Raw genomic sequence first — 24590 nt, forward strand, 5'->3', positions numbered from 1 at the left:
GCAGCTGATACTGAACTAGGAGGAGTTGCAGATACCAGACAGGACAGAAAATAATTCTCTGGAGGAATTAGAAATAATGAAGAAATCCAACTTGTACTTTTCCAAAAGCAAGATATTATGTCAAGGGGGGATAAAAAAGCAACCTGAAAAAAATATCCTAGGGGAATGAATGAAGCTAGACAACAGCCTGAAGCTGAGGATAGGAGAGGGGCGGTAAGTTGGATGATGCAGATATAATGGTAGTTGAATGAGCAAGGGTCTGGGGTGGTGGAGTGTCGGGGAAGACAGTTGGGTCGTTGCTGTAATGTGGATAGAACAAGGGGTGGCAAGATTTGGAGAGAGTTTGGATATGCAGAGTTCAGTGATGAGACAAATCAAAGATGCTTTAGGGAATATGAAAATGTTAAGCCTGTGGAGAAGTAGGAGAAGGCTGGACTAGAGGTTCATCTTTTGCAGTTTTGGTGTATAATACTCTGAGGTGTTAACACTTGTAGCTGGGGCATGAAATGAGCTGGTTTGCCTGGGACTGACTAAGCTGGGAAAAACAAACACTAGTAAACACAGTGGCTGGCACTGGCAGGGGGATACATACACCGTCCTCTGTATTTTCTGTCTCCTTTGGAAATGAAAGGATAGCATGCTTGGGTTCAGGAGTTATTAATTCCCCAAAGTACACTGCCCATTTTTAGACTCAACTGTTACAAATAGTTAAAGGCACGAGTGACAAGCCACTGAAATAAACAGGAGTTCTCTGTTTGGAGTAGCAGTTGAACTGGTACTAAAATTAAATGGTGTTGTTGCAGAGGTTTGATAAAGCTGATTACTGTTAGCAGAGTGTATAACTAAACCAAGTGAAAGAGCAATAGGAACCAAATATCATGCATGAGAGATGTTGCCCGCTGTGTCAGCCCCAGATGCATCCTGTAACTGTGTAGACTATAGGATATTTTTCATTCCTTCCTTCAGGTATTGGCTGTTGTCAGCTGCAATTTGCCAGATGAGATGAACAAATGGGCTGATCACTGTGGTGAGACCCATCTTCCTAATCAGAGTGGTTGCACTGCTGGCATAGCAGGCATGAAGGGCTCTGTGACACAATCCAGATCCAGATTGACGTGTCCCATTTTGTTGGGCAAATACATAGCTGGTGTAAACAGGCACAGCTTTATTAAAATAAACAGGGCTGCTTGGATCAGCAGTAATTTTGGCCCAATGTAGGAGCTGTAATGGCTCCATTTAGTTCTTACTGGGTCTGCAGGAGCAGTAGGTTTGGTATCGTTGTACTGGGGAGTTTTTTGTTAATATCACTCAAACGAAAATGTTTTGTCTCACTTTCAGTTATTCTCAAGTCTCTTTTAAAAATTTTCAGCCTTCATAATGCAGTTGTCAGGGTCGCCACACTGCTCTTTTGGAGTATTTTGAAAATGTCAATATTTTCTAGTATTTGCTGTTGGTGAAAATATGGAAAGTGTAAAAGACTTCTTATAAAAAGACTAAGGCAGAATGTGAGGTTGTGTTCAATCCCACACAATAAGGGCTGTTTTTAAAGAAGGGTCATGTAGAGCTCTAATTCATTATATCTGGACATTTCAGCATAAAATGTAATGTGTAGCAGCTTCACTATGCCTACCTAACTTTTCCAAAGAACACAGTAGAGATATTACAGCATTTCACCTGGTTTGTAAGTTGTTTCCTAAAATTGATTTCCTAAAGACAGCTTACAGCAAATGTGGTTATTTTGAGCATTTTATTTCTTCAGCCCTGAATTTAGGTTTGAATAACTCAATAGAAATTTCAGAACAGAATATGCAATAGCATGCTGACCACCAGTTTCAAAACAAAGGAAGTATTCTGGTCTTATGAGTGTCAGGGGCAATATTTCCACTGATGTCAGTAGGATGAGAACTGAATCACAAACTTCAAACCAGTGGTGGCATTACAACAGGAAAAACAAGGAATTTGATATTTGTGCTCTACAACTATAACTTTTTGCTGATAAAGCTGCATAAGGTATTTTAAATTTACCCTAATTTATATTAAATAAAATAAAGCTCAGGTTTGCCACAGTTAGGCTGGATAGCTCTTTATCTTCCAGTAGCCCAGGACAGGGTGGTATTGCACGTTTTTCCTCCTTTACCATTCTGCTTTATCCTTTCCCTTGCTTTATAATATGGAACCTTTCTATCCTTCACAATGCAGCTACCAAACTTTTAACCTCTCTTTGGCTATGTCTTCCTACATTTCCTGTCCTCTTTCTGCATTTTCATTGGTGAGGTTAGGATAAGGTATGGCATTTTCTGTTCCCTATTGTTTTCTGTATTTGCAGCATGTCTTACATTGTCTTAAGGATATTATCTTAGGTTGCTTTTTTTCATTGAAAGGTACCGAGGAGGGGAGATTCTCAGTTGTTTTTTCTCTGTGCCCTTAATGGGGTTTAACTTACCACCCCATTAAACAGTCATTTATGTGCAATTGTGATTGCTGGAATGTAGGTTGCTATTATTAATCATCTTTCCATTCTTGCTGTTACATTAATCATGTGAGGAGACATGGGCGTAAGTTTGGATCCAACAGGATGACAACTTCTTGTTCGTGGTGATCTGAAATTCAACCCGTGAAGCAAGGAATGACTTTTACAAGTCATTTTCATGTTTGCCAGTTTTGAAGGCAGCTCTGTGCCATTTTGCAGTACTCCATGCTAATTATGACCTGTGTGGATTTAGGGATTTCATGAATAATACAAGAGAAGCAGGAGCAGTTGGGGAAAAAAAAAACCACCCGGTTTCACACGTTGTTTGTGTCAGGGCTTGGTAATGGATTTACCCTCAAACAGAGTCAACACTAAGAAGACATTCTGGCTTGCAGGGCCTCACACTGTGCACGCAGGAGTCGTTTCAGTTCTGCACGCACAGCGCTCTGGCTGCTCTCCCTTTGTTTCCAAATCGCGCGTGCTCTGCCGCATACGTGTGCCCTCCCATATTCCTACAGGAAATCTACTTTCACGCCCAGGAGGGGAAAAGTCTGGCGTGTTTGCTGCGTGTTCCTTCGGGAAGCAGGCGAGCAAAGAGGACGGTACAGCTGTAGACATTCTGCACGGAGATAATCAGTGCCCCAGCAGGAGCACCTTCTCCACACAGCTGTACAATTCCCTTTGCTCCCTAGAAGGCACTGCACCCTACGTGCAGTTTCCAAGCTACATTTAACACAATTGCCCATCAGCACTTAGGAAGCAGTTACCACAGAAACCCAGCAGAGACCAATTAGTCACATGATTAAATTAATTAAAATAACCCAGGGTATCTGCCATCTTGCTTCTTTCTGCTATGCATAGCACATGACCCAGGCAGAGATGTAATTGGGTAGCATTATTGTGCCTTTTAATCCTAGAATCATCTTCATACTGTACTGTAGGTGGTCTTTGATTTTTCCTTTTCCACGGGTCTACATAAATCCCTTCCCAGAGATCCGTCTTATTCCCCTGCTGCAGAGACGCTTTATTCGTTTTCTGGAGATCTGTGTTATTACACAAAAAAAATTCTCCAGCCCCCTCAATAAGCCAAGTAGTATCGAATTTACAAAACATCAGATTTAACAACAGCAAGATTTGTTATGTTTGGGATAAGAGGATTTGGAAACATTTTGAATTGCACAGCTAAGACTTTTGGAGGTCTTTAATGACAGCTCTAACAATACTTGCCAGGGAGAGCTCTGTAATATGTATTAGCACTTGACCTGAGAATTGTAAAGCACTAAGAAAAGACTGTATGTTGTGTCTTCATTTCACAAGTAATACTGTTACTGCAGTGGGGCGCATTTAAGTGGAACAAGCTGTCTGCCTTGTAATACTTCTTCCTGGGAAAGGCAGGCAGTTTGGTTTCCTCCCTCGCTTTTGAAACCTGGAAGCGCACAGTGATATTCTAACTTAGTAAATCAGTGCTTTGTCCTTGGTCGTTTGGCTGCCCTGATAATGGCATCCCTGAATATCCATGTCAACTAGGGTTTTCCTCTATTGTGTCCGTGTCATACTTCTGCATGCACACAAATCATCTCTACCTGAAGCGGCGTAAAACACAGAACATTGCAGTTTCCATCTCATCAGAGATTTGCTGGTGACTGCTCTAAAGCTACCTTGATCCATAGCACCAAAAGAAAAGAAAAATTAATACTATTTCTGGCCCCAGAGTAGAGAGCAGCTTGCCTCTCCAAAGCAGATTCCATACAAACAGACTTGACAAAATAGCATGCATAAATTACACGGCCCTGATGCATTAATTCGTGCCTAACAGAGCAAGTGGCAACAACACTACATCTACAATGGGTGGGTATAAGATGGAAGAAATGAAGTCTGTGGGTTAATGTATAAATAATCAACTGTTACGGAATTTGCAAATATTATGGAAGAAAACTAGCAGGTTTTGCGTGTGCTGTATTGCTAAAGTGCCGTGCACAAACACATTTGCCAGGCTTAACTGGCTCTGAGTAGCCTGTCAGGAAGGATGTGCACGTTTGGCAGTGCTCAGGCACAGATGCTCAATATGAGATAGGGCCTGCTTGTGAGATGAGGTCTCTATCTACCAGAGTAATGTCAGTGGCAAAAGTGAGCCTCCACTAAGTCATAGCACACTTCCCGAGGTGAAACAAGCTTTGTGCCAGGTATATTGTGGGTCTGTGGTTTTATAGACATTATCCCCAGCTGGCCAGTGTCCCCTGCATCCAGGAGACATGCATGCACACACACAAATTACCAGGCATAAGTGACATCAGTGCTCTGTTTCCATTTTTCTTGTATTTTACTTATCATGATTTATGTCATGCATCATGGGCTGCTGCAGTGTGCACAATACCTGTGGAAAAGTTGACTGTCTTGCTGTGTTTAATTTTGCTATTTTTGCAGTAAGTGACAATAGGAACGCTGGGAAAGAAATTCTTCATGAGATCACCCTGGTTTACACTGTAGTAGTCCCAGAGAAATTGGTTTAATTATGTTCCCTTAAAACTGAGGTTAACTAGAGGCAAAGCTGGTTGAAAGATTGTAGGTGCAACAGCCATGTGCTCTTGTTTCCAGAATTAAAAAAATGTCCTATAAATAAACTCATGAAAAGAATCATAATAAGAAAGCTTTCTGCTCTGTATTTAAAGTACTGTTTCAACAAATCTGCCTGTGAAGTTCTCAAAGCTTTTCTTCCTTTATAATACAGAAGAAAAGGGTTTTTTTCAAACTAGAGTGAGAAAAAGTTTTGACTGTGTTTTCTTGTCATGCTACATAAAATACACGTGTCTGAAAGCAGAGAACAGGCTCTTCTGTAACAGCTAAAGTGACAGCAAAAGCTGAGGTGGCTGTTTTGAAGTCTCCAATATAAATAGGAAGGGAAGGGGTTTTCTTTGATGTGCAGGAGCTCTGTGTTCTTGATACAATTTTCTTGCTATGGTTTCTGGCTTCTCTCAGGGAACAGACAGGCCTCCTTATCTGAGTATTACGGAGGAGTGAGTTGTGATGGAGATGTGGGTCCCTCTCCCAGCTGTCCTTGGAGTGGGGTTCATAAATGAGAGAACAGGGACTGAAGTGGTCAGCACATAGCTCTGTGCCATAGCTGCATTTGGGAGGGATGTGCCAACCTCTTCCCAAACCTGGAGAAAGAGCAGTTCATAGGGACCCTTCTGAGGTACAGCCACTGCTGCTGGAATGCTCCAGGAGCGGACAGATTAGAGGTCAGGATTGCTGAAAACAGAAGCACTGGAGATTGCTGAAAACAGAAGCACTGGAGACTAAAGGACATAATGTTTTGGTTGTGGAGGTATCAGGCAGGACCAGCAGGATTTCAGGCTTTCTTTCTAAAAAGGTGAAAAAATTATATTTGGCCTCTTTGAAATAAGAAAAAGGGAGGATATAAAAGGAAACTTGATGAAGTGCAAGCAATTTTGAAATAACTCTTGTGAGTGAGTGGTCCGAACACACAGTGAATTGCATGTGAAAATAAATGAGAGCAAATCAAGATAGCAGAATAATGTTGGTGGAATATTTTCTGCTTACCACAATAAGCAGAACAAAGAATAAAGAGCTGTGTCATAACAATTTGATTTTCCTAGATATTGTAAACACCTCATCTTCCAGGAAGTGTGATGGGGCTTACAGCTAGACATCCACACCTGGGAAAGTCAGGTCATCTTTAGCCTTTAGTTTGAAGGCAGGCTGAAGCGAGTAGGAAGCTTGAGCTGAGTGGCAGTAAGTGATAAGCATTTGGCTTGCATGTTTTTAAACAGGGGGAATGGATAAAGCATGTACTCCTGAATCATTTATGTATGGATTTTTTTTGTGTGCTGGAGGACACTTAAGGTAGTCTTCAGAGCCTAAGTAAATAGTCTAATGCATTGCATGAGAAGGAGTGGCAATGAAAGAGAAATTCAGTGCTCTCTCAGTCAGGAAGAAGGTAATCTAGGTGATAGGAGGTTAATTTTGGGGGATTTCTTTTTGAAAGAAATCACTGCTGCTAGTTCAGAAAGAGCTGGTGAACTCACAGCAGTCCAATATCCAGGATTCATCTATTCCTAATCTCTCCACTCATTTGTATTCCTAAAATGGCTCTGACATTGAACAAGTTAGGGCAGAAATAACCTCCTGGAGGTCATCCAGGCATTTCCCTACAATGCAGGAGGGCTTGTTTAATTTAATCGTAGTCTATGATCATAGTGTTACTAGATAAAAACATATAAAATATAGTCTGAGAGACTGTAAGGAGGTACTTCTCTTTTGGTATATTTCAATAGCTTTCCTCAACTCCTTGAAGTTCAGAAGGTTTAAAAGAATAATGAAAATTTCACAAACTTTCCCAGATTGTGTATAGAATTGTGGGGTTGAATTCTGGTCATTCTAATCAGTTTGTCTCCAGTGATTTCAATAGAGTAAGTTTGATTTTTTTTTTTGGAGCAGCTGTATTCACAAGTGGACAATTGCTTTAAGCATGTTAGCATGAAGGATGTTGCTGGTGTTCTTGATTAGAAACAGCATACAATTTTGGATAAATGTCAGGTGAGAACTATCTAACTAAAAGCTGGGAACAGATTCCTAGTCAGCTGGGATAAAGGAAGGTCCAGGTGATTTTCCAGTTTAGGCATATTCAGCTTGTTCTAAGGCCATTTGGATAGGATCCAGTTTCCATATCCTCTGTGGCTTGTATTATCATTCAGGCTTTATTTGAACTGGAGGAGGAACCATTCTGCTGATGTCTGTTTCTCAAGAATTGCTTTGTCTGAAGGCCCAACACTTTTTACTTCTCTCAGAAGCATTTCCATTAGTCTTGATTTCCTTGTCCATCCTTGTCTCCCTCCTGCCAACAGCTTCTGATTACTCCCTTGACTTTCCCTGTCTGTCATACCTGCTCTCTGTTTCTGCCCTTATGGACCCCAGCACTTCCTACATGCCACTGACACCTCCTGTGAATTCCACAGGAAATCACAGGAAAACTGTTTTTAAATTCCATATAACTAAGGCTTTTTTCCTCCCCTGGAAGCGCTACCTCGTCTTTTAACCTATATTTATGCAAATTCCTTGTGCTAGGAAGCTGTAGTAACTGTGTGCCTGTTACTGCCCTCATATTGCCAGTAGATTCATGATACAATGGCAGCACAATGTGGCTCTGCCTCAGAAGATGACTGCCACTGCAGGTGGCAAGGGGCAAATGCCAAATAGGTAATGCTTTTATGAATGTGCTTTCAACAGATTCTTAGTGGTGTTATTGTTTTCTGTAGAAAGATGACTGGTCCCCTGAGGAACAACTAGTGATTCACGGGAAAATTTTATTTTCTGAATGTGATCTGTGGATTTTCATGCCCCTTTTGCTTTCCAGCTGTCCCTTTTGCTTCCCTCTGGTCTCAAGCACCATGGCTGTCCTTTTCACAAATCCTCCAGTCTAAATCCTGGCCCCTTTGAAAGTCAAAGGTGGAACTCTGATGGTTGCAGAAGGGCAGGATTTTAGCCCAGCCACTGAGCACATGCCAGTCCCACATTGTAGAGGGTGTGTGTGGCTCTCTCCTGGGGTGAGGCAGCAGTGTAGCAGGCTGAGTTAAGGGAGAGCTTGCCAGCAAGAGCCAGAGGAGAGGCTGAGAACACTAAACCAAGACATGTCAATGTTATTGCTGCTTTTCTGAGCTGCTTACAACACCGCATGCTCCTCTGTCAATTCCATTCAGATTAAAAACCATGATGGAATGTTCCTTTTTGTGCTTCTGAATGGGAAATCAGAGATTACTTAGACACCTAATATGTATCTGAAAAGATAAGTGGGTTTTTTCCCCCTCCTTTGAAGAGTATTGCAAAAAGAAACAGTTGTCATGAACTATCTATAAATTGTTTCCTTCTCAAGAGAGTTTATTACCCTTCATCTTTCATCATCCTAAGATATTTACAGGTAGCATCTTCATTACCTTGAACATTCCTGCATGGTTGTACGGGCACACAGTGCACAGATGCTTAGGAGAGAGTCTCCTTAGTGCCCAAAGACAGGGATTTCTCATTTACTGTTTTCATTTCACTGCACCAAGCTGTGGAGCTGCAGCATAAGCAGCTTCGGACTTACTCAGCCTGTGATATTCAGCGACACACAGAGTTTTGACTGGTCACATTACGTGTCATGTTAAGAGCCTTTTGTCTCCATTCAAGCTTTCTGAAACAAGACAAATTATGATATTTTCCTGTTAATTTCTGTTAATTTCTTTCCTTAATGAGTTTCATTAAAATCAAAGCTTCCGGAAGACTGAGCCATGACAGCTGTCTAAAGACTGTTTCACTTGCTATGGGCTGTTTGGGCTGAATAATTATTTCAGCTTTGTGAGGATTATTTCTTTAAACAAGAACAATGATTCTCTGTTTGGGAAGAGGAACAAATGCTTGGAGTGGTGCAGTATAATTTCACAGCTCTGTCTTGTAGTACTCGATGGCTTTAGGAATACCTGGGAAAAACACATCTCTCTCTGTCTGACATGTTTCTTAATGATTTCACTTAAGGATACAAAGGCAGCTATTTCAGCTGGCAAGAGAGAGAGGATTTTGGCCTTTAATGAAGCAAATCAATTCTGCAATAGAGAGAAGGGCTTATTCTTTGCTCTTGCATTGCTGTGAATGTGATTCAAGAAAGAAAGAAAAATCAAGTCTTTCTGGCTTACCATTCATAAAATATTCCTATAAGTTGCAGGACTGATATTTTGATAAGATAATGGCAAATATTTCAGTTCTTTTATGTTACCAGCACTGTAAAAATGTTAGAGATGCATTGTGTTTTCCACAGCTATTGCAATTAAAAAGACAAGGCTTTTACAAGATAGTTCAGTCTCTTTGCTGAACTGACCAATTTTTTTTTGACATGGAAATTCTTAAATCAAGGGGTGGGAAGATGGGAATTTTACAGTAGTACACTACTTCCCAGTCTGAACTGGACACTTACCACCTGTTTTCACGAGCTGTTGCACCAAATTCCTTGTCAGAGTTGCAGAAAACCCGGCTGGTTTGACGGAGCTCGTGTTCTTATTGTGAGTCTCAGATTTCAACACCCAAATAGTAGATTTTTGTTTGGGGAAACTGAGCATACTCTGAGATTTAGGGACACCTTCTCAACTTCCTAAATCCTTGTTCCCTGACCCCAGTTTCTAATCCTCTGTCCTTCCTGGTGCTGATTTTATCACACTACTCTTATTCCTTGAAGAATAGAGGCTAGTGACCTCCGCTTAAAATGAGATTGTAGTTAAGAAAGTGGTTATTTAGAAAAACAGCACCTTCTTGTTTAACAAAGGAATTCTGCATGCTCTATGTGCTTCCTGTGTTGACCCAGATGGATCTTGTCCCTGTCAGTGTGCCTGGAGAATGACCAGATGCCTTCCTACCTCAGTAAGAATCATCAGGGTAATGGTCAAGAAAGCCTGACACGCAGATTTTTTATTACCAGGAGTGAAAATCTTTGAAAGGACACAGCTGAATTTTTGAGTCACAGGTTGATTTTATAGGACAGACAGCAAAGCACAACCCTGTCTGGCCTCAGAAAGCCACTGTTATAATGGAAAACAAAGCCGAGCGTATCTGATGTAGTAACTGTCAAAGGGGGAGTCTTTTGGAACTGGTCTGAGACAGCAGTCACTGTCTGATGGATACTCAGGACACAGTAGGGGTCAAAGTGTTTAAGGTAATTGTGAGCTGGCCAGCTGACAGCTGAAGATCTGCAGTGAATTTGCAGCTTGGACAGTTTCACAGGGAGGAGCCTCTCCCACCAGCAAACAGCTGCATATCAAGCAGAGGTGGGCTTCTGCCACTTTGTTTTGCTTTCTGATGGAGAAGAGCTGTAGCAGTCAGAGAGGTGCATGCTCTCATCAGGAGAGGAAAGACACCCACAAAGGCACTTGAAAGCCAGGTGGATGGTCCTGCACCACATGAGCCCCTTCCTCCATGGAGCACCCACGAAGGGAGCCACCCTACAGGAGCACCACGTCTGAGCAGCTCTGATGCAGATGGGCATTTGTAACCTGTCATCATCCCAGCTCTGGAATGAGGGAAAGCGTTTCCTTTGCTCCTCTTGCCAAGCCTGAAATTTCTGAAAGCACAGGACAAAATTAAGCAACCGATTTCCCTGGGGGAAAAAAATGGACCTTGTTTGTTTAGCTTATACCCGGTCTTCTGAAAATCCAAGCTAAAGTGACTTTGTTAGAGGGAATTGCATGGGCTCTTGACTCCAACACTGTTGTATAAATCCAGAATCACACCAAAATTTCCTTCTGTCATGTCTTAATTGCTGTTATGACATACAGTATGGGAAATTTCAGCAAGAAATTTTGGTTCCTCTTAAAACTTTCCTCTAAAGAAAAATGAGAAATAAATGAAAGGAATGAATGAGAAATATTAGCATTGTAAAATCAGTCACAATTAGACACTTTTCCCAGGAGACATGCTGTCTTTCTGGTGACTTGTTGGTTTGTTTTGCTTCAGTTCAGTTCTTTGCCTCTCTCTCTTTACTGTTTGATGACGTTTTACTGCAGAGACTTGATCTCCAACCATGAAAGCTATTTCAGATTTGCTGAGAACCCCACAGCTACTGTGCCCTGGGAGCCTTGGAATGAAAGCCTTTGAGTGCGTGATGGGCTTGGCTCTGCCACTTTCTGCTCCATAGCTAAAAGTAGCTGGCATAAACATTTTCTGCCTTTCTTATTGAGCGGCAGCTTTTAGAAATCAGCCCATCTCCTGCATGTTACATGTAGCAAACATAAAGGAGCTGGGTGCTCTGTTATCAGAGAATTGTAGTATGGTTTGTTTTGGAAAGAAATTTCAAGAACATCCAGTTCCAGCTCCCCTGCCATAGGCAGGAGCACCTCCCACTAGACCAGGTTGCTCAAGGTCCAACTCCAACCTGGCCTTGAACACTCACAGACAGAGAAGGGGCATCTGTAGCTTTTCTGTGAAACCTGTGCCAATGCCTCATCACTCTCATAAAAAAAAATTTCTGCCTAATATCCAGTAAAAACCTACCCTCTTTCAGTTTAAAGACAATCCCTCTTCGCATATGGAGAGGGGATACCCTTGGAGGGATGTTTAGAGTTTACACAAGTGTTGGTCACTTTTTCACATTAATTGCACTGCCCCATGCCCAGCCTGGAAGACAAATCCCAGATTTCTGTGCTTTCAGCCTCAGTGGGAGAATCTGGAACCCAGTTACTTTTAGCATATATTGTGCATGGATGTCTAGCTGCCTCTCAATGATGTGGGAGCACTTAATTGAATGTAATCCACAAAAGATTTATTCTCCTGATCAGCTTACTTGTGATTTTAGACTCATCAAATTCCAGCTGTTGCTTAAATCCATTCAGCCATCAAGCCTGTCAATTTTTTTGTGAGTATTCCAGGTCTGTTCCCTGCCACAGCCTAGATATGGGTCTCCTATTAGTCTGTTTTGCATTTAAGTCAATCCAGAATGACACAAGTTTTCCTGGTGTATATGGGGATGAGCAAGGATGTGGGGGGAAAAAAAAGCGCAAGTTCATCTGATCTAGTTGATTCAACAAAAGTAGTTTAGAAACTCCTTTTCTGTAGAACTTCTGCTTCCTGCAGTCATCTGTCTGCAGCAACAAGCACCTGGTGACCAAGAGGGATGAAAAGTGATAGGAAAAGGAAATAAAAACCGCATAGGCTTCTGTGAGCTCTTGCAGCATTTGACCAGCCACAGCCACGTGTGGCAGCTCCACCCTTTTGTGAAGCAAGTGTTGTAGCTGCTTCACAACAGTTGTAGTTTTAGGATGTTTAGGATGTTAATTAACTTTAAAGTTTCTAATTACTTCCTGTGAGTGATGGAACTAAACCTAGAGATTCATGTTCATACATGCATTTATGCACCCAGTGCGGCTGTTGTATCTTTTCCTCAGAACCAGCTAAAAAGAAATGGCATATCTTGGCACAGCCAAGGGTTTCTCTTCTTTTCCATTACTACATTCTACTTTCCATGTCCCAGAAAGACATAAATGTTGCCACATTCCACCTGTTACCAGGCAAGCGACCGACAGTAGCAGAGACTGGTTTTGGGTATATTATTGTATTATTGAAGGTAATTTTGAAGGTCCTTTACAACTAGTAAAACTGTAGTATTAAAGTTTATAAAAAATATGTCCAAGGCTAGTATTTTTTTAATACCATTTTTAATGAAGCATGTTTAAAAGGTCCTGCTCAGGGTCTAGAGAAATTCATTTCCTAGTATCTCCAGCTGCCCTTTCCCTTCCTGTTCAAATGCTTTAGGGAATGTCTCTTAGTAGCTGACAATATTCTAGCAAGCTCTCATTCCAGAAGTGCTGTTTTCTAGGATGCTCATTTGTAATTGTCTGAATTCCTCTGCGCAGCACCGCGTTCCTTAGATTGAGAGAGAAAGATTTAAACCCCTGCTGAAAGCCATCACAAGAGTGATGACATTTCTGGTTGCTTCACATATCTCTAGGAGTGCAATCTAAGTTGATTTCCTGGATGACCATGTAATTGAACTCAGAAATGCAGGTAAAACTGAAGAAAACTAGGAGTCAGAGTGAAATTTATTTCTATTCTACTCATTATGTGTGCATGTTTTCCTGTGGATATTTGCGTGTTTCAAATCTAGTTGTCTCTTTTTGGCTCAAATCACGACATTCAAAGTTGTTGAATTTCAAGAGTGCTGAACTTTCTCACAACAGGCATAGATTCCTAGAATTTTTTTTTGTGATATGAACAGACAGCTGGAAGGCCAGAAAAGCTGTGACCTCCTGGCTTTCAAAAGCCCTTCAATGACAGACCTTTCCTAGAACATGTATAAGAAGAAAAGCTAATCTGTGTCTAGTACTCTCAGGAGATCCACACCTGTGTTTTACCCTTTCCCCTCTCAGCCAAAGTGTGGCTGTGTTTGCTGTAAAACTCAAATGCAGCTCCCATCTCTGAAGTCTCTTACCCGTCTCAGAAGCAATTTAATGACCCTTTTCTGGAGGCAGAAATGATAGCCCCAACTCATTTCCGTGGGTTACTTTCAAGGTTTGAAAACAGATCCAGAGTTCCCATTTCCAAAATCAATTCCTAGAGTTTGACTTGCAGGGAGGCCTGGGTGTCTGAAAACTGCAGCCGAGGTCACCCTGCAGGCCAGACTCGTGGCTGCTGGAGCTGCTCTCATGTGGGAGTGCTTGTGCTGCTGTTGTTAATAGCTGATGAATGTGCCCTTCCAAGAGGCATTACACTCCTCCTGGAATAGTGCATGGTTTTGACCTGCACATCACCCAGCTTGGTGACTTGTTCTGCAAAGAGTTATTAAAAAAAAAAAATATTTTTGCACATTCATTGAACCTCTAGCTTTTTACATTGTGAGAGACAGTGGATAGTTAATGGATAGCTACTTTTGCTACTTTTGTTTGGGTAACAAAAATATGGGAGCAAAAATATACCAATACTTTTTGGTATCATAAAAATATAACATACAACATAGACTACTGTCACATCCATTGTCTCTCTTTTTATTTTAAGTGGGTAAATCCTTGTTATTGAATATCTTATTTAAGAACTGTTCCAAAACTCTGATTGCCTTTCACTGATACTATTTCCTCCGGTGCAAACCATGGCCAGGTTTTAAGGAGCAGTCTGCCATGCATTTAAAATAACTTTTGAAAAAGAAAGTTTACCCAGTGTGGACATGCAATTAAAGCCAATTGTTGAAAATGAACTAACATCAGCAGCAATTAGAGCTTGAGGCAACAGCTTGTTATTTTTCCCTTCCCTTACTTCTCTTTTATTTTCATATATTTGATAGGAGGAGGGGTGTTTGCTGTAAAATTAAGGGCCTTAAATTGCTCCTTCTTGTCTGTCTTCCCCCCAAAGTGTGACAGTCGTGTCCCCCTTCACTGTGGAGTAGTCAGGGTGTCACTGACGGGGCTGGGGAAGAAGGCAGAGGGCACAGTGCAGTGTAAAAGCCATGGAGCTTTGCTCCCACGGGAGGAGGCAGACTGGCCTAACCTGGCTGGAGGTTTTGTTTCATCCCCTGCAGGGTCAGCACCTGGCTGCAGGACTCCTCCAGTGACATTTGGGCAGCCCCCAGGGGTAGCTGAGTCATGAGGTGCCACCATGCCTGTGCTAGAGGAAGGAAATCTCTCCGCTGAGGGATGTGGTAGCAGCTGGATGAAAGCTCCCTTGTGGGATGGCTCCTCCCTCAGCTCCCACTGACAGGAGGGTCAAGCTCCCCTTTTCCCTTGGGACTGGGTGCGGTCCTGCCTGAGAAAAAGAAGTTTCTGTGAGGAGCAGAAAAGGGTGTGAGTCCCCTGGGGAGTGCCTGTGGAATGCTCTCCCACCATGAGATGCTCTCCACATCCTCCAGGAAGCCCACCTTGAGAGTCAACATCACCCCAGCCAGTGGAGGGGCTGGACAGGAGGGATTTTCCTCTCTAGCTGTGGAGCTCTCACAGCATCTGTGGGAAGCAGCACAGGTCAGCCCTGAGAAGTCCAGCACTCAGCAGCATAAGGAATTCATTCCTATGGGATCAGGAAGCAAGTGTGATGTCTCGAGTTATAGCTTTCTTATCAGGGCAGTTCCTCTGTGTCCTAGAAGTGCTGTCTCACCTGCATTTTCCTTTTCTGTTTTGCTTACTCACCACACTTCCTCTGCCTACATGCACATATGGAGTCTGTCAGTAGGTAGGGAAGGAGATGTACTACCGTCTCACCTAACTCAGCACTTCACAGAGATACATGTAAAACATCCATGGACACAGAGGCCAAACACTTATCAAACCTTTTACACACCCATTCCCACTGCCCTCAGGGCAGGTCTGTACTTCTGCAAGGAGTGGTAGCCCATTTCTCCTCAGATTCTCCTCAGGAGGGTGATACTGGCTGCTGCTGGGGACGAGCCTGAGCTCAGGCAGTTTAGATTTGACCCAGAGTGGCCATTCTTTCTCAGATTTAGATAGAGAGTCCCTGTTTCAAGGTTGTGCTGAAAAAAAGCCTAACCAGACATCTGCTTCAACCAGCACCTGAGTTTCCTGCCAGGTGTTTCCACTACCTTCAGCCCAATTTGCAGGGGGAGTAGAGAATGCAGGACTGATCCCAGCTTGAAAGCTGCTGTGCTGGGTGAGGAAGAGAGCCACAATTGCTTTTTGGCTTCTGCCCACCTGCTCCTTGAATCCCTTCCTAGTGCAGGCTGCCTGCAAGCACAGTGGGGCACCAGGGGGATGATTTGCCTGTTTGCTTCAGTCACTGGGATTGGGAGTCATTGTCCTAGAGCAAACCAGCAATGCTATTTGTGACCCATGGCAGGGAAGGTCCAAAACATGAAGTTAGGGCTGACACTCCCTCTCTAACTTGAGCCACTGTGCTTTTCATCACGATGCCAGGAGTTGTCAGCTGTAACTCCGTCTTTTTTTGGCTTGTGTCACAACCTAATAAGTTATAGGCCAGCTTCTCCTGTCGATGTTTTTGCTGCACAGAAGGCTTCACATTTTGTAAGCTTTTACAGCACAGCTGTGCTCAGAGATAAAACAGAATGTGTATACAGTACTGTATGCATTCAACTGATGCACTAGATTCTTCCCACCATATGTATGGAGTGGTGTGCATTTCACTCCGATACCTCACTGCCAAAACTGCCAGCAGCAAATAAACAAATGGTGGAAGAGAGACACCATATGAGGCAGTGCCAGGCACATGACCCAGACTTCCAGAAAGAGACCCAGGCTGCTTTCAAAGGTTTATGGTGCACCAATTTTTCCAAGCCTCACCTCCTGCCCTGTGAAATGTTCTGCCAGTGTATGCAGGTTGTTAAGGAGCGCTCACAGATTTCCCCTTCCTGCTCAGCAGTCGATGGTGCGGCTTCTTGTGCTTAATACTCTCATTTCACCTTTCTTCCGTGCCAGTGATTCCTCATCAAGTTTCTAAACTGAGAGAAGGGAACAATGGAGATGTGCAAAACACTAATTCTGGAAGGAATGCTACTCTAAAAAGACAGAACACATGTAATTAGGATAATGAGATTAATAATATTAGTAACAATTTACGGTTAATATATAAACAATGGGAGACAAATGGTTGTTCCAGCTCTTTCCCCACAAAAAAAGTCACTAAGTTGCATTTCACAGCATCGATGGTGAAGATGCCTGTAATAAACTGACACAAACATTAATTACATAGTTAGATGTAAGTAATTTAGATGGTAATTCTGTTCCTGGAACTCACACTCTGAATATGAAAAGACGATTCCTTGGCTTCTTTTCTCTCTGGCCAGGCTGTTGCTAACGAAAAGATGATGGCTACCACCACGGTCCTCCTCCTGCTAGTTAGTACTGGGAAACACAGACAGATTTTCCTGTCTACTGGCCTCAATCTTATGTTAGGCTGAACATCTGTCACTACCCCAGTGGTTATCTTGTTGGCTCTAGCCTTTTCCTAAGCTTAACTTCACTCATGATTGTGTGAAGGGCAAGTAGGTGCTTTCTTCACTTTAGAGTATCTGTAGGCACAGAGGGGAAAAGTGTACTAAGAACAGCAGAGGTGAAGCCCTTTCCTGTGCTTTACAAAACAAATGCAAAGTGGTCTGGATGCAGTCAAGAGAATTGGGCCTTGAATTTTGATGGAATAAATTAGAGAATAGAAAATTATGTGAAGTTTTTCAGATAGCAGTAATATTTAGTAGAGTAAGTGTGCTTAAAGTGTTCATTTAGAGCTGGTTCTTTGCTTGATGCATTTGTACTTCCATGTAGAGGTCATAGTTAGAGTACCAGTTTCCTCCAAGCCTTGCTGCCTCCTACTGCAATATACACCGGGATCAAGACAGACTCCACATCTCAGCCAAACAGTGGGGAGCTTGTAGAGCTGTGACAGTGGATGATAGACCAAAGGCCATAGTTCTGCAGGTTTCTCCAAACTCTTTTTAGACAGAAACGTCCTTTCAACTGAGCCCTAAACTGAGATGGATAACTCCCTGTGCTGGAGACAGAAGAGGCAAGCATTCAGTTCACAGCCCGGGGGTGCAGAAACATCAGGAGTGCTTTACTCTCCAAATATTGCAAAGCCTACCAGGCTGCCTAAATTCCAGCCCTTGAATGGAGGCCCCAGGGGCACTCACAGTGCAAGGGTGTGATTTTGACAGTTCCCAGTTCTTCAACTGTGATACCAGCTTTGCAGAGGAGTGCCTATCTGCATCTTTTTTTTCCCCTGTTGAAGCAGTACCTCTGTTTTTGAGGAAAATGAGACACACGTGTGGCAGCAGACCTATGGCATAGGCCAGCAGCTGGATTTCAGCAGGCCCAGCAACACAATGGGTGACACATTAGAGGTGGCACTGAATAGTCCACAGAATAGTGAGGAAACATTAAAGGAGGTCAGGGCTGCAAGCAAGGCTATTGGCTAAGTATTTGCAATATCTACTGGCAAGTAGGAGCTATCTAAGGGGCAATCACATAAGAGCCTGGAATAAACACATGGAGGTTTTGAAAAGCTGACAGTGCCACCATGAAATGGTAGGGGTGGCATGTAAATACTTGTACATATGCCTGACAAGACATCAGTGCTAACTGGGAGTTTGCAGAGTCTGGTGAAGCCCTAAGGGATGCTTTTCAAGACAGGAGCTGAGAGTGAGAAGTTGAAAAGAGAATCATCGAATCATTAAGGTTGGAAAAGACCTTTAATGCCATCAAGTCCAACTGTCAAAATTGATCAGCGAGTCCAACCATCAAAATCAGGATTACAGGATTACATGGCAAAACAGGCAGACTTTTGCTGTCTGGTAAGGGGCCAGGTGAGTCAGGGGCAGAGCCATTTGAGTGAATGCAGAAGACAGAAAAATATGTTTCTTTCTATTCCTTTTTCAAGTGGAAGCATACCCATTTTTAAGTTTATCTTTAAGCATCAAAGTAGTATAATTTTTTCTTCTGTAATAGCAATGCACAGAGTTGAAAAAAAGGTGTAGTCTGATAAAACTTGGGGCCTGAAGTAAACTGCTGGGAACAGTTAGAAGTGGATTACTTTAGATTCAGAAACCTGGCCAAAGATCTACTTCCAACCACTCCCTGTGGAAGATGGTAGTGAAGGGAGCTGGGAGGATGGAGGTGTTTTTCAGCACATTTCATCTTATTGTGACAGAAAGGAGAGCTCAGAATGGGACTTCTCAAATCCCAAGGCAAGTTGGGAAAATAAATTATAGTCGGTTGCCTCCCGTTGCCTAAAAAGATCTGTATGCTCTGAGCTTTCTTGTGAGTTTGAAGAGACAGTTTCCTGGTTTTAGACATGATATATGTTGTTGGAATCCCTCCAAATGACAGAGGGTTGCAGTGGGCAGTAGAGAACACAGGCAGGCCACTGTGATTTAGGAATAACTTTCTGCCAGTGTTGGGAGCAAGCTCAGAGGTGTTTGGGTTAGGTCCCATTTGTCAGTGGGAGCATGGCATCCCACATGGTCATGACTTCTTCTTGTTTAAAATGGAGTGGGAATCCTGGAAAAGGAGGGGTACCTCATTTGGTCTATATCAGCTCAGTACTCTGTGAAATGTCTTTGAAAGTAAAACTTTGAATAAAAGCCTTGAAAAAAGGTGGCAGGAGATGAGGAAGAAGTGCTGTGCCTGGTGTTAAACCCAAAGGCAGTGGCAATATTGTGACCTCAGTCCCTGACCTCTACCTGGGCTGCTGGGAATTAAAATGAATGGCCCTCACCACAAGGCAGGTTTTGCTTTTTTCCTGGTTGTATGTGCCACTATCCCACCTTTTATTGCAGCCATTCATCATTGGCAGAAAGACTGGGAGATGATATTAAGGTTGTAGAATATGTCTTTTGTATCAAAGCTTCCCGTTTCTTTTCACCCTCTTCTTGCCTGTTCTCTTGCCTATATTCTGTTCCTGTTGGGCTTTGCCCCCCTCTCCAGACCAGTCATCCCTTGGCCCAGCTCATAAATGATTGCTTTAATAATATTACAGCCCCTCCATTTTCACGTGTGAATGACCCAAGTGACATGTGGCTTGTAATCAGACCAGGAAGAGATTTCTACCTTCAGCCTTTAAAAGGCCACAGAAAATACAGAGAATAGGATCCTGCCTGTCTTGCAGTGGCCCCAGACAAGCATTTATGGCTGTGCAGTAGCTTGCAGACACTGCCCATTTGAGGGAAAGCTTTACCAGCCACACCTGGCCATTGTTTTTCCTTCTCTGCATTTATTCAAAGCTCGGAACCACGTGTACACCACAAAGATGGGAATTGAAGAAAAAGAGTACATGTAGAATTTACCAGCTGTTTAAGTCTTATTGTTGCCTTCTGTATCGATCAAATCCCTTGCCTCTTAATTGGATATTGACTGTTGTGAGGCAAATAAGGCAAGCTGTCAGAGGGGGGAGGGATGGGGCACGAGGTTTATCTTAATGGTATGTTGATCATGACTAGTCTATAAAAGCCAGTGGGAGAGGAGTTCATTAAACCAGCCTGCAATTGCTTTAAAAAAATATGCTCTGAGTCAAGATGATTAATCATATATGTGACACTGCAATCAGAGAAAATCCGCATTGTTGCTCTGGTATTTACAATGCGAAAGCTTGAAATACGCAAATGCATGAAAACAAATTCACTAGGGACAGCTATCTGCTTGGTCTGTGAGCCTTAGGTAACCCTTACTAACATCTGACAGGGCTTTTTTTCTGGTGTTTGTTTTGGGGTTTTTTTCTTTTATTTTTTCCTCCTTGGTCTTGTGTTCTGTCTCCCTGCTTCTCTGGCAGGCTCATTGGAAATGTGTGCTTGCCCTGTGCCCAAATCTGTCACCTGGACAGGGGAACCCATGTAGAAATGGCAGCAGTGACAAGGGACACTTGAGCTATCTGACAGTGAAACACACAGAACATTTTGGAAATTGATTTTATCTCATAAATGATAATAATCAGGGAATGTGAAGAGAGAGGGAAAGCTTATTGCCTATGCTGGTGTGAGCTCCCCGTTACACAAATGGGAGATACTGGCAAGTCTGTCGTATATTTTCATTTCTTTCCTGGCCATATTTTAGGCTGGGTATTGGATATGTTGCAATAACTGTCAGGCACGGTCCATTAGTGTCTCTGGGTCAGGCCTGTTGTGAATCAGGAGGGAGATTAGCAGGATAGGCTCACGTTTGTGAAGATCCCACACAGCAGTGACTTGTTGAAAAAATGTTCAAAGGGGCAATAAACAAAGTTTATTTCAAATTATTTCAACGTTATATGTTTGTTATTATATTTATTATTTGACAATTTGGAAGTGGTTATAAAAAATTTATGATGTGGTTAAAGGTTTGTGCAGTTTGAAAAATTAGCTTTTGCGGAAGCCACCTGAACACTTCTCACATATCACCGTGCCATGAAGTGTCAGAGAAAGGGTAGTGCAGTCCTGTGAAAGGCAGGAGTGCTGCCTGGGTATTGGCTGATAGAGAAAGGAAGAGGCCATAAGTCTGGAATGCAGTAGGAATATGAGGCTTAATGCAGAGTTTGCACTTGAGAGCTTTAGGCAGTTCCCTGCTTGAGCAACTGGATTGAGGCTGTACCACCTTATCTTGCATGTGGGCTTGAGTCACTTAACATCTCAAACCTTCTGCTCCTCTTCCTACAAAAATTAGAAAAGCAATCCAGGGCAGTTGACACGGATGGTTTTAATTCAGTTGCTCTTTCTGGATGTGCTGGGAGACTGAAAGTGATCACCAGTTTTTTCTAGGTATATTATGACCCTTGTAGAAAGGGCCATAAATGTACAGCATTGCAAACGGTATAAAAAGAAATACCCTGGTTTTGCCTGGAAGGATGAAAAGTCCAGCAGGAGATCAGGGTTCTTCTACAAAGTATATGAAACAAAACTGGGGGAAGGGGAGGAAAAGTTTTATAGAATCCAGGAAGCTGAATGCATTTTTTGGTGTAATGTTTAAGTGCAGTAGGATGAAAGTTATTACTTTAGCAGGCACTATAGTAGTACTGTTATTAGTATTTCCTTTTGATCTACTTATAATATTCCTTACATTATAATAGAGTTTGCAGCTTGCATTTTAAACATAAACTGTGGAGAATTTTATACCATGAAATCCTGAGTGAAAAATTTAATACATAGTGCTGGACCATTCAGAGCCATAGCCTGTGGAAGGCAAGCATTAAAAAAAAAAAACAAAAAACAAAAAAGATCCTTAAATAACTGTTTTTCAGATTTGCAGGCACATTTGTTTGGATTTTTTAGTGTGCTTCAGTTATGCAAGAAAGTGAACGTGACAGTCCTCAGTTGCTTTGACAAGGATAATTTCAGAAACACTGCCCTATCATTTCACAGTTTGGCACCTTCTCCTTCTTTGTTGTAATGCATTTTTTCTGAGTTGGCTTTTCTCAGCAAAACTGCCTGTTTGTCAGGAGATTTTACATGTGTTCAGAAAAGGATGATGAAGTGGTGTGGGCTGGGTTTGGTTAGAATAGCAGGTTTGAACTGGTGACTATTTGTTTTTGAAGTCAGGGAGTATTTCGTCTGTCAGCACAGTGGAGAAGTTTGCAGGATATTCAGAATTAGATATTTTCTCAGGGCTTAATCACACTGGCCTCCTGAAGTTGCTTCCATACCAAACTTTCTCCTAAACACGAGGACTTGAAATGTTTTTCTAATCCAGTCGGCCATTAGTGGTTTTGCATTCAGGTTTTGTATTTGCTTTTGAAATGGCAACTAAAATTTGAACAAAGGTTGGAGTTTGGGTCTAGATTCATCACTGTCTGCCCTGAACATGTCCCAGTAAGGCAAGAGCAGCTGTGAGCAAGAGCTGTGACAGCAACAGGGAGCCTTGTCTTGCTGAGGATACCTGCAGGGGATTGAACCTCAGGCTCTGCTTAAGGACTTTGCAGGGACATCTTTGCTCCTTCTTGGGGACCATATAACTTCCCTCTGGGAAAGGGACTCCACAGTTCTGTGTGGTAATGTATGGGAGCCAGGAGCAGCTGAGTGCCAGGGAGAGATTTCAAGGAAGTCTATGGAGAGACCCCAGGCAACAAAATGGCAACAGAAGCTGTCTCCTGCAGTATGCCCTCTCCTCAGGGGCTGGGCAGAGCTGCATGGGCAGTGCCAAGGTCTGGCTTGTCACGGTGATGTTGTTCTGCTGCTTTCTCTCCACTGGTGCCTTCTTCCAGCATAAACAAGGGCTGGGTTCCTAACTGGAGTAATGGGTGGGGATGTGCACGTGTGTGTTGGTACATGTGCTTGTGTGGCATGTCTGGGGAGAGGAGAGGAGGCAGCAAGTCAGCAAAAGCCCTTCCAGTTTTCTTTTGCATGCTTAGTAAAGAAGTTACAAGAGGGCATATTCCCAATTTCTTTTTAACTTTGTAGATCACCTCCAGTAGACAGATTGTCTCGCAGACCACTTCCCCTCCCCTTGGCGATCAAATAACATTCCTGTGGTGACTACAGCAGTTGCTTACATGGAAAAATAACATTAGGAAAGTATTTAATGTATTTTTAGCTGTCTTTAAATGCATTTTAGCAGCTGGAAACAAGGGGAGTTAGTAGCACGTGACCTGCAAGCTCTCCATAGACCACCACCAAGTGTGCAGGAAGTCACTGCTGGTAAAGACACCCCAGGCTGGAAAATGTTGGGTAGGGTGGTCATCTCTAACCCATATGGTCACCAGAGGTCAGGCTAAAGAGATAACCTCAATTTTTGTGGGATGTAAATGATAACAACTTGATAAACAATCAGCATGACTTTAGGTCCTTTCTTTTCACTGATCTGAGTCTTGGAAGATTTTATGAAATCTTGTTTTGATATGTTTTCAAAATACCTGTGACTTTTTCAAAAAATCTTAAGAAGATTTTAAAGGTTTGGAGTGGCAAAATATTACAACTGTAGAGATTAGTAAATAGAGTGCAGCTGAGAGAGGCAACAAGCAAGTAAATACCGCTTATTCCATCACTCTGTGATTCAGGAAAATCTTGAAATCCTTGTGAAGAGCAAACCTCTCATCAAACATTAGTGGGAGCTTTTCCTGAGAGAGGACTTTCTCTGAGCTGAGGGCTTGCTCATTCCTGTAACTGTGTGGTTGCTGAACCAGGGAACATCCTCTCTGGATCATCTTCCCTGGGCATGTTCCATTCCCAGCACAGGACCCTGATGTTGGGCTCCCCAACCACCCAGCCCACAGCAAGCACATTCATATTTCTGGGAAAAATATACCCAGCAGGTGGAAGTTTAGTACTGTTTTTACTATTGCTGGTACAGTGAATGTAAAGAGCATGATAATTGATTAACTGGGACAACAGAAATGCACAGGAACTAGAATTTCAAGGATTAGGGTCTCCCCGAGGATTTCCTTCGAGTTTCAGTGAAAGGAGAGATAACCTTTGTGGTGGAAACGGAAACAGAGCTTTCAGTTCCCATCTGCAGCCAGCCTCTGGAGACAATGGCATTAAGGGTGATGTGAATTTCCTCTGTTCATCGCCACGGGACAGGAGCCCCGACGCAATTATCTGCACTATTATAGCAACGCCATTCAGCTCCTTGCAGCTTATTCTCTGTCCTAGCAGAGACATTCAGCTAATGCCTGCTGCCTTGAACGTATCTGGGAGTAGCATTCCCTGTTTCATCTCTTTTAAAGGACATTTATGGAAATCAGGTGGCAATTTTATCCCGAGTAAGCAGACTAATATTCTGTCACTCTGCCTTACTCAAGTGACTGTTGCTCTTAATGTTAGGTGGTTTTGGTTAAGTGGCATTAGAGTTTTGTGGACTAAGCAGTAGGATTTTGTTGCAAATGCATTGTCCCATTTTAGTGGAAGCTTTGCATTAATAAGTTCCATCTTAATAAATAATTTGGCTCAACCTGCCTTGTGACTTATACTATCGTAAGATCCTGCCCTTAATATTAAAATGTAAGCACAGATTTCCTCTCCCAAGGCTAAAGCTGCATAAAAAGGCTTGCACTGAAGCTCAGGAATCCTCTGTCTGGATCAAGATAATTTTTCTCTGAGAATAAGGAGAAGCAAATATCCATGCTCATTGGAGAGGAGGAAATTCTGCTGTAGATTGTTCTTCCTCTGTTGTGTTAAAAAAAGGAATCTTGACTGAATATATAGTCTGTTTCCAAACTATTGGCATCTTTCACAAAT

General features: G+C 42.6%; 1 protein-coding gene across 2 annotated transcripts in view; it reads left to right on the plus strand.

Annotated features, from left to right (window-relative positions):
- SOBP (sine oculis binding protein homolog) overlaps nt 1–24590 on the plus strand; it is a 111722-nt gene that overhangs the window by 34980 nt on the left and 52152 nt on the right. The gene's annotated exons all lie outside the window — the stretch shown is intronic.

The sequence above is a fragment of the Melospiza melodia genome, chromosome 3 (genome assembly GCF_035770615.1).
Source record: "Melospiza melodia melodia isolate bMelMel2 chromosome 3, bMelMel2.pri, whole genome shotgun sequence".
Taxonomy (NCBI): domain Eukaryota; kingdom Metazoa; phylum Chordata; class Aves; order Passeriformes; family Passerellidae; genus Melospiza; species Melospiza melodia.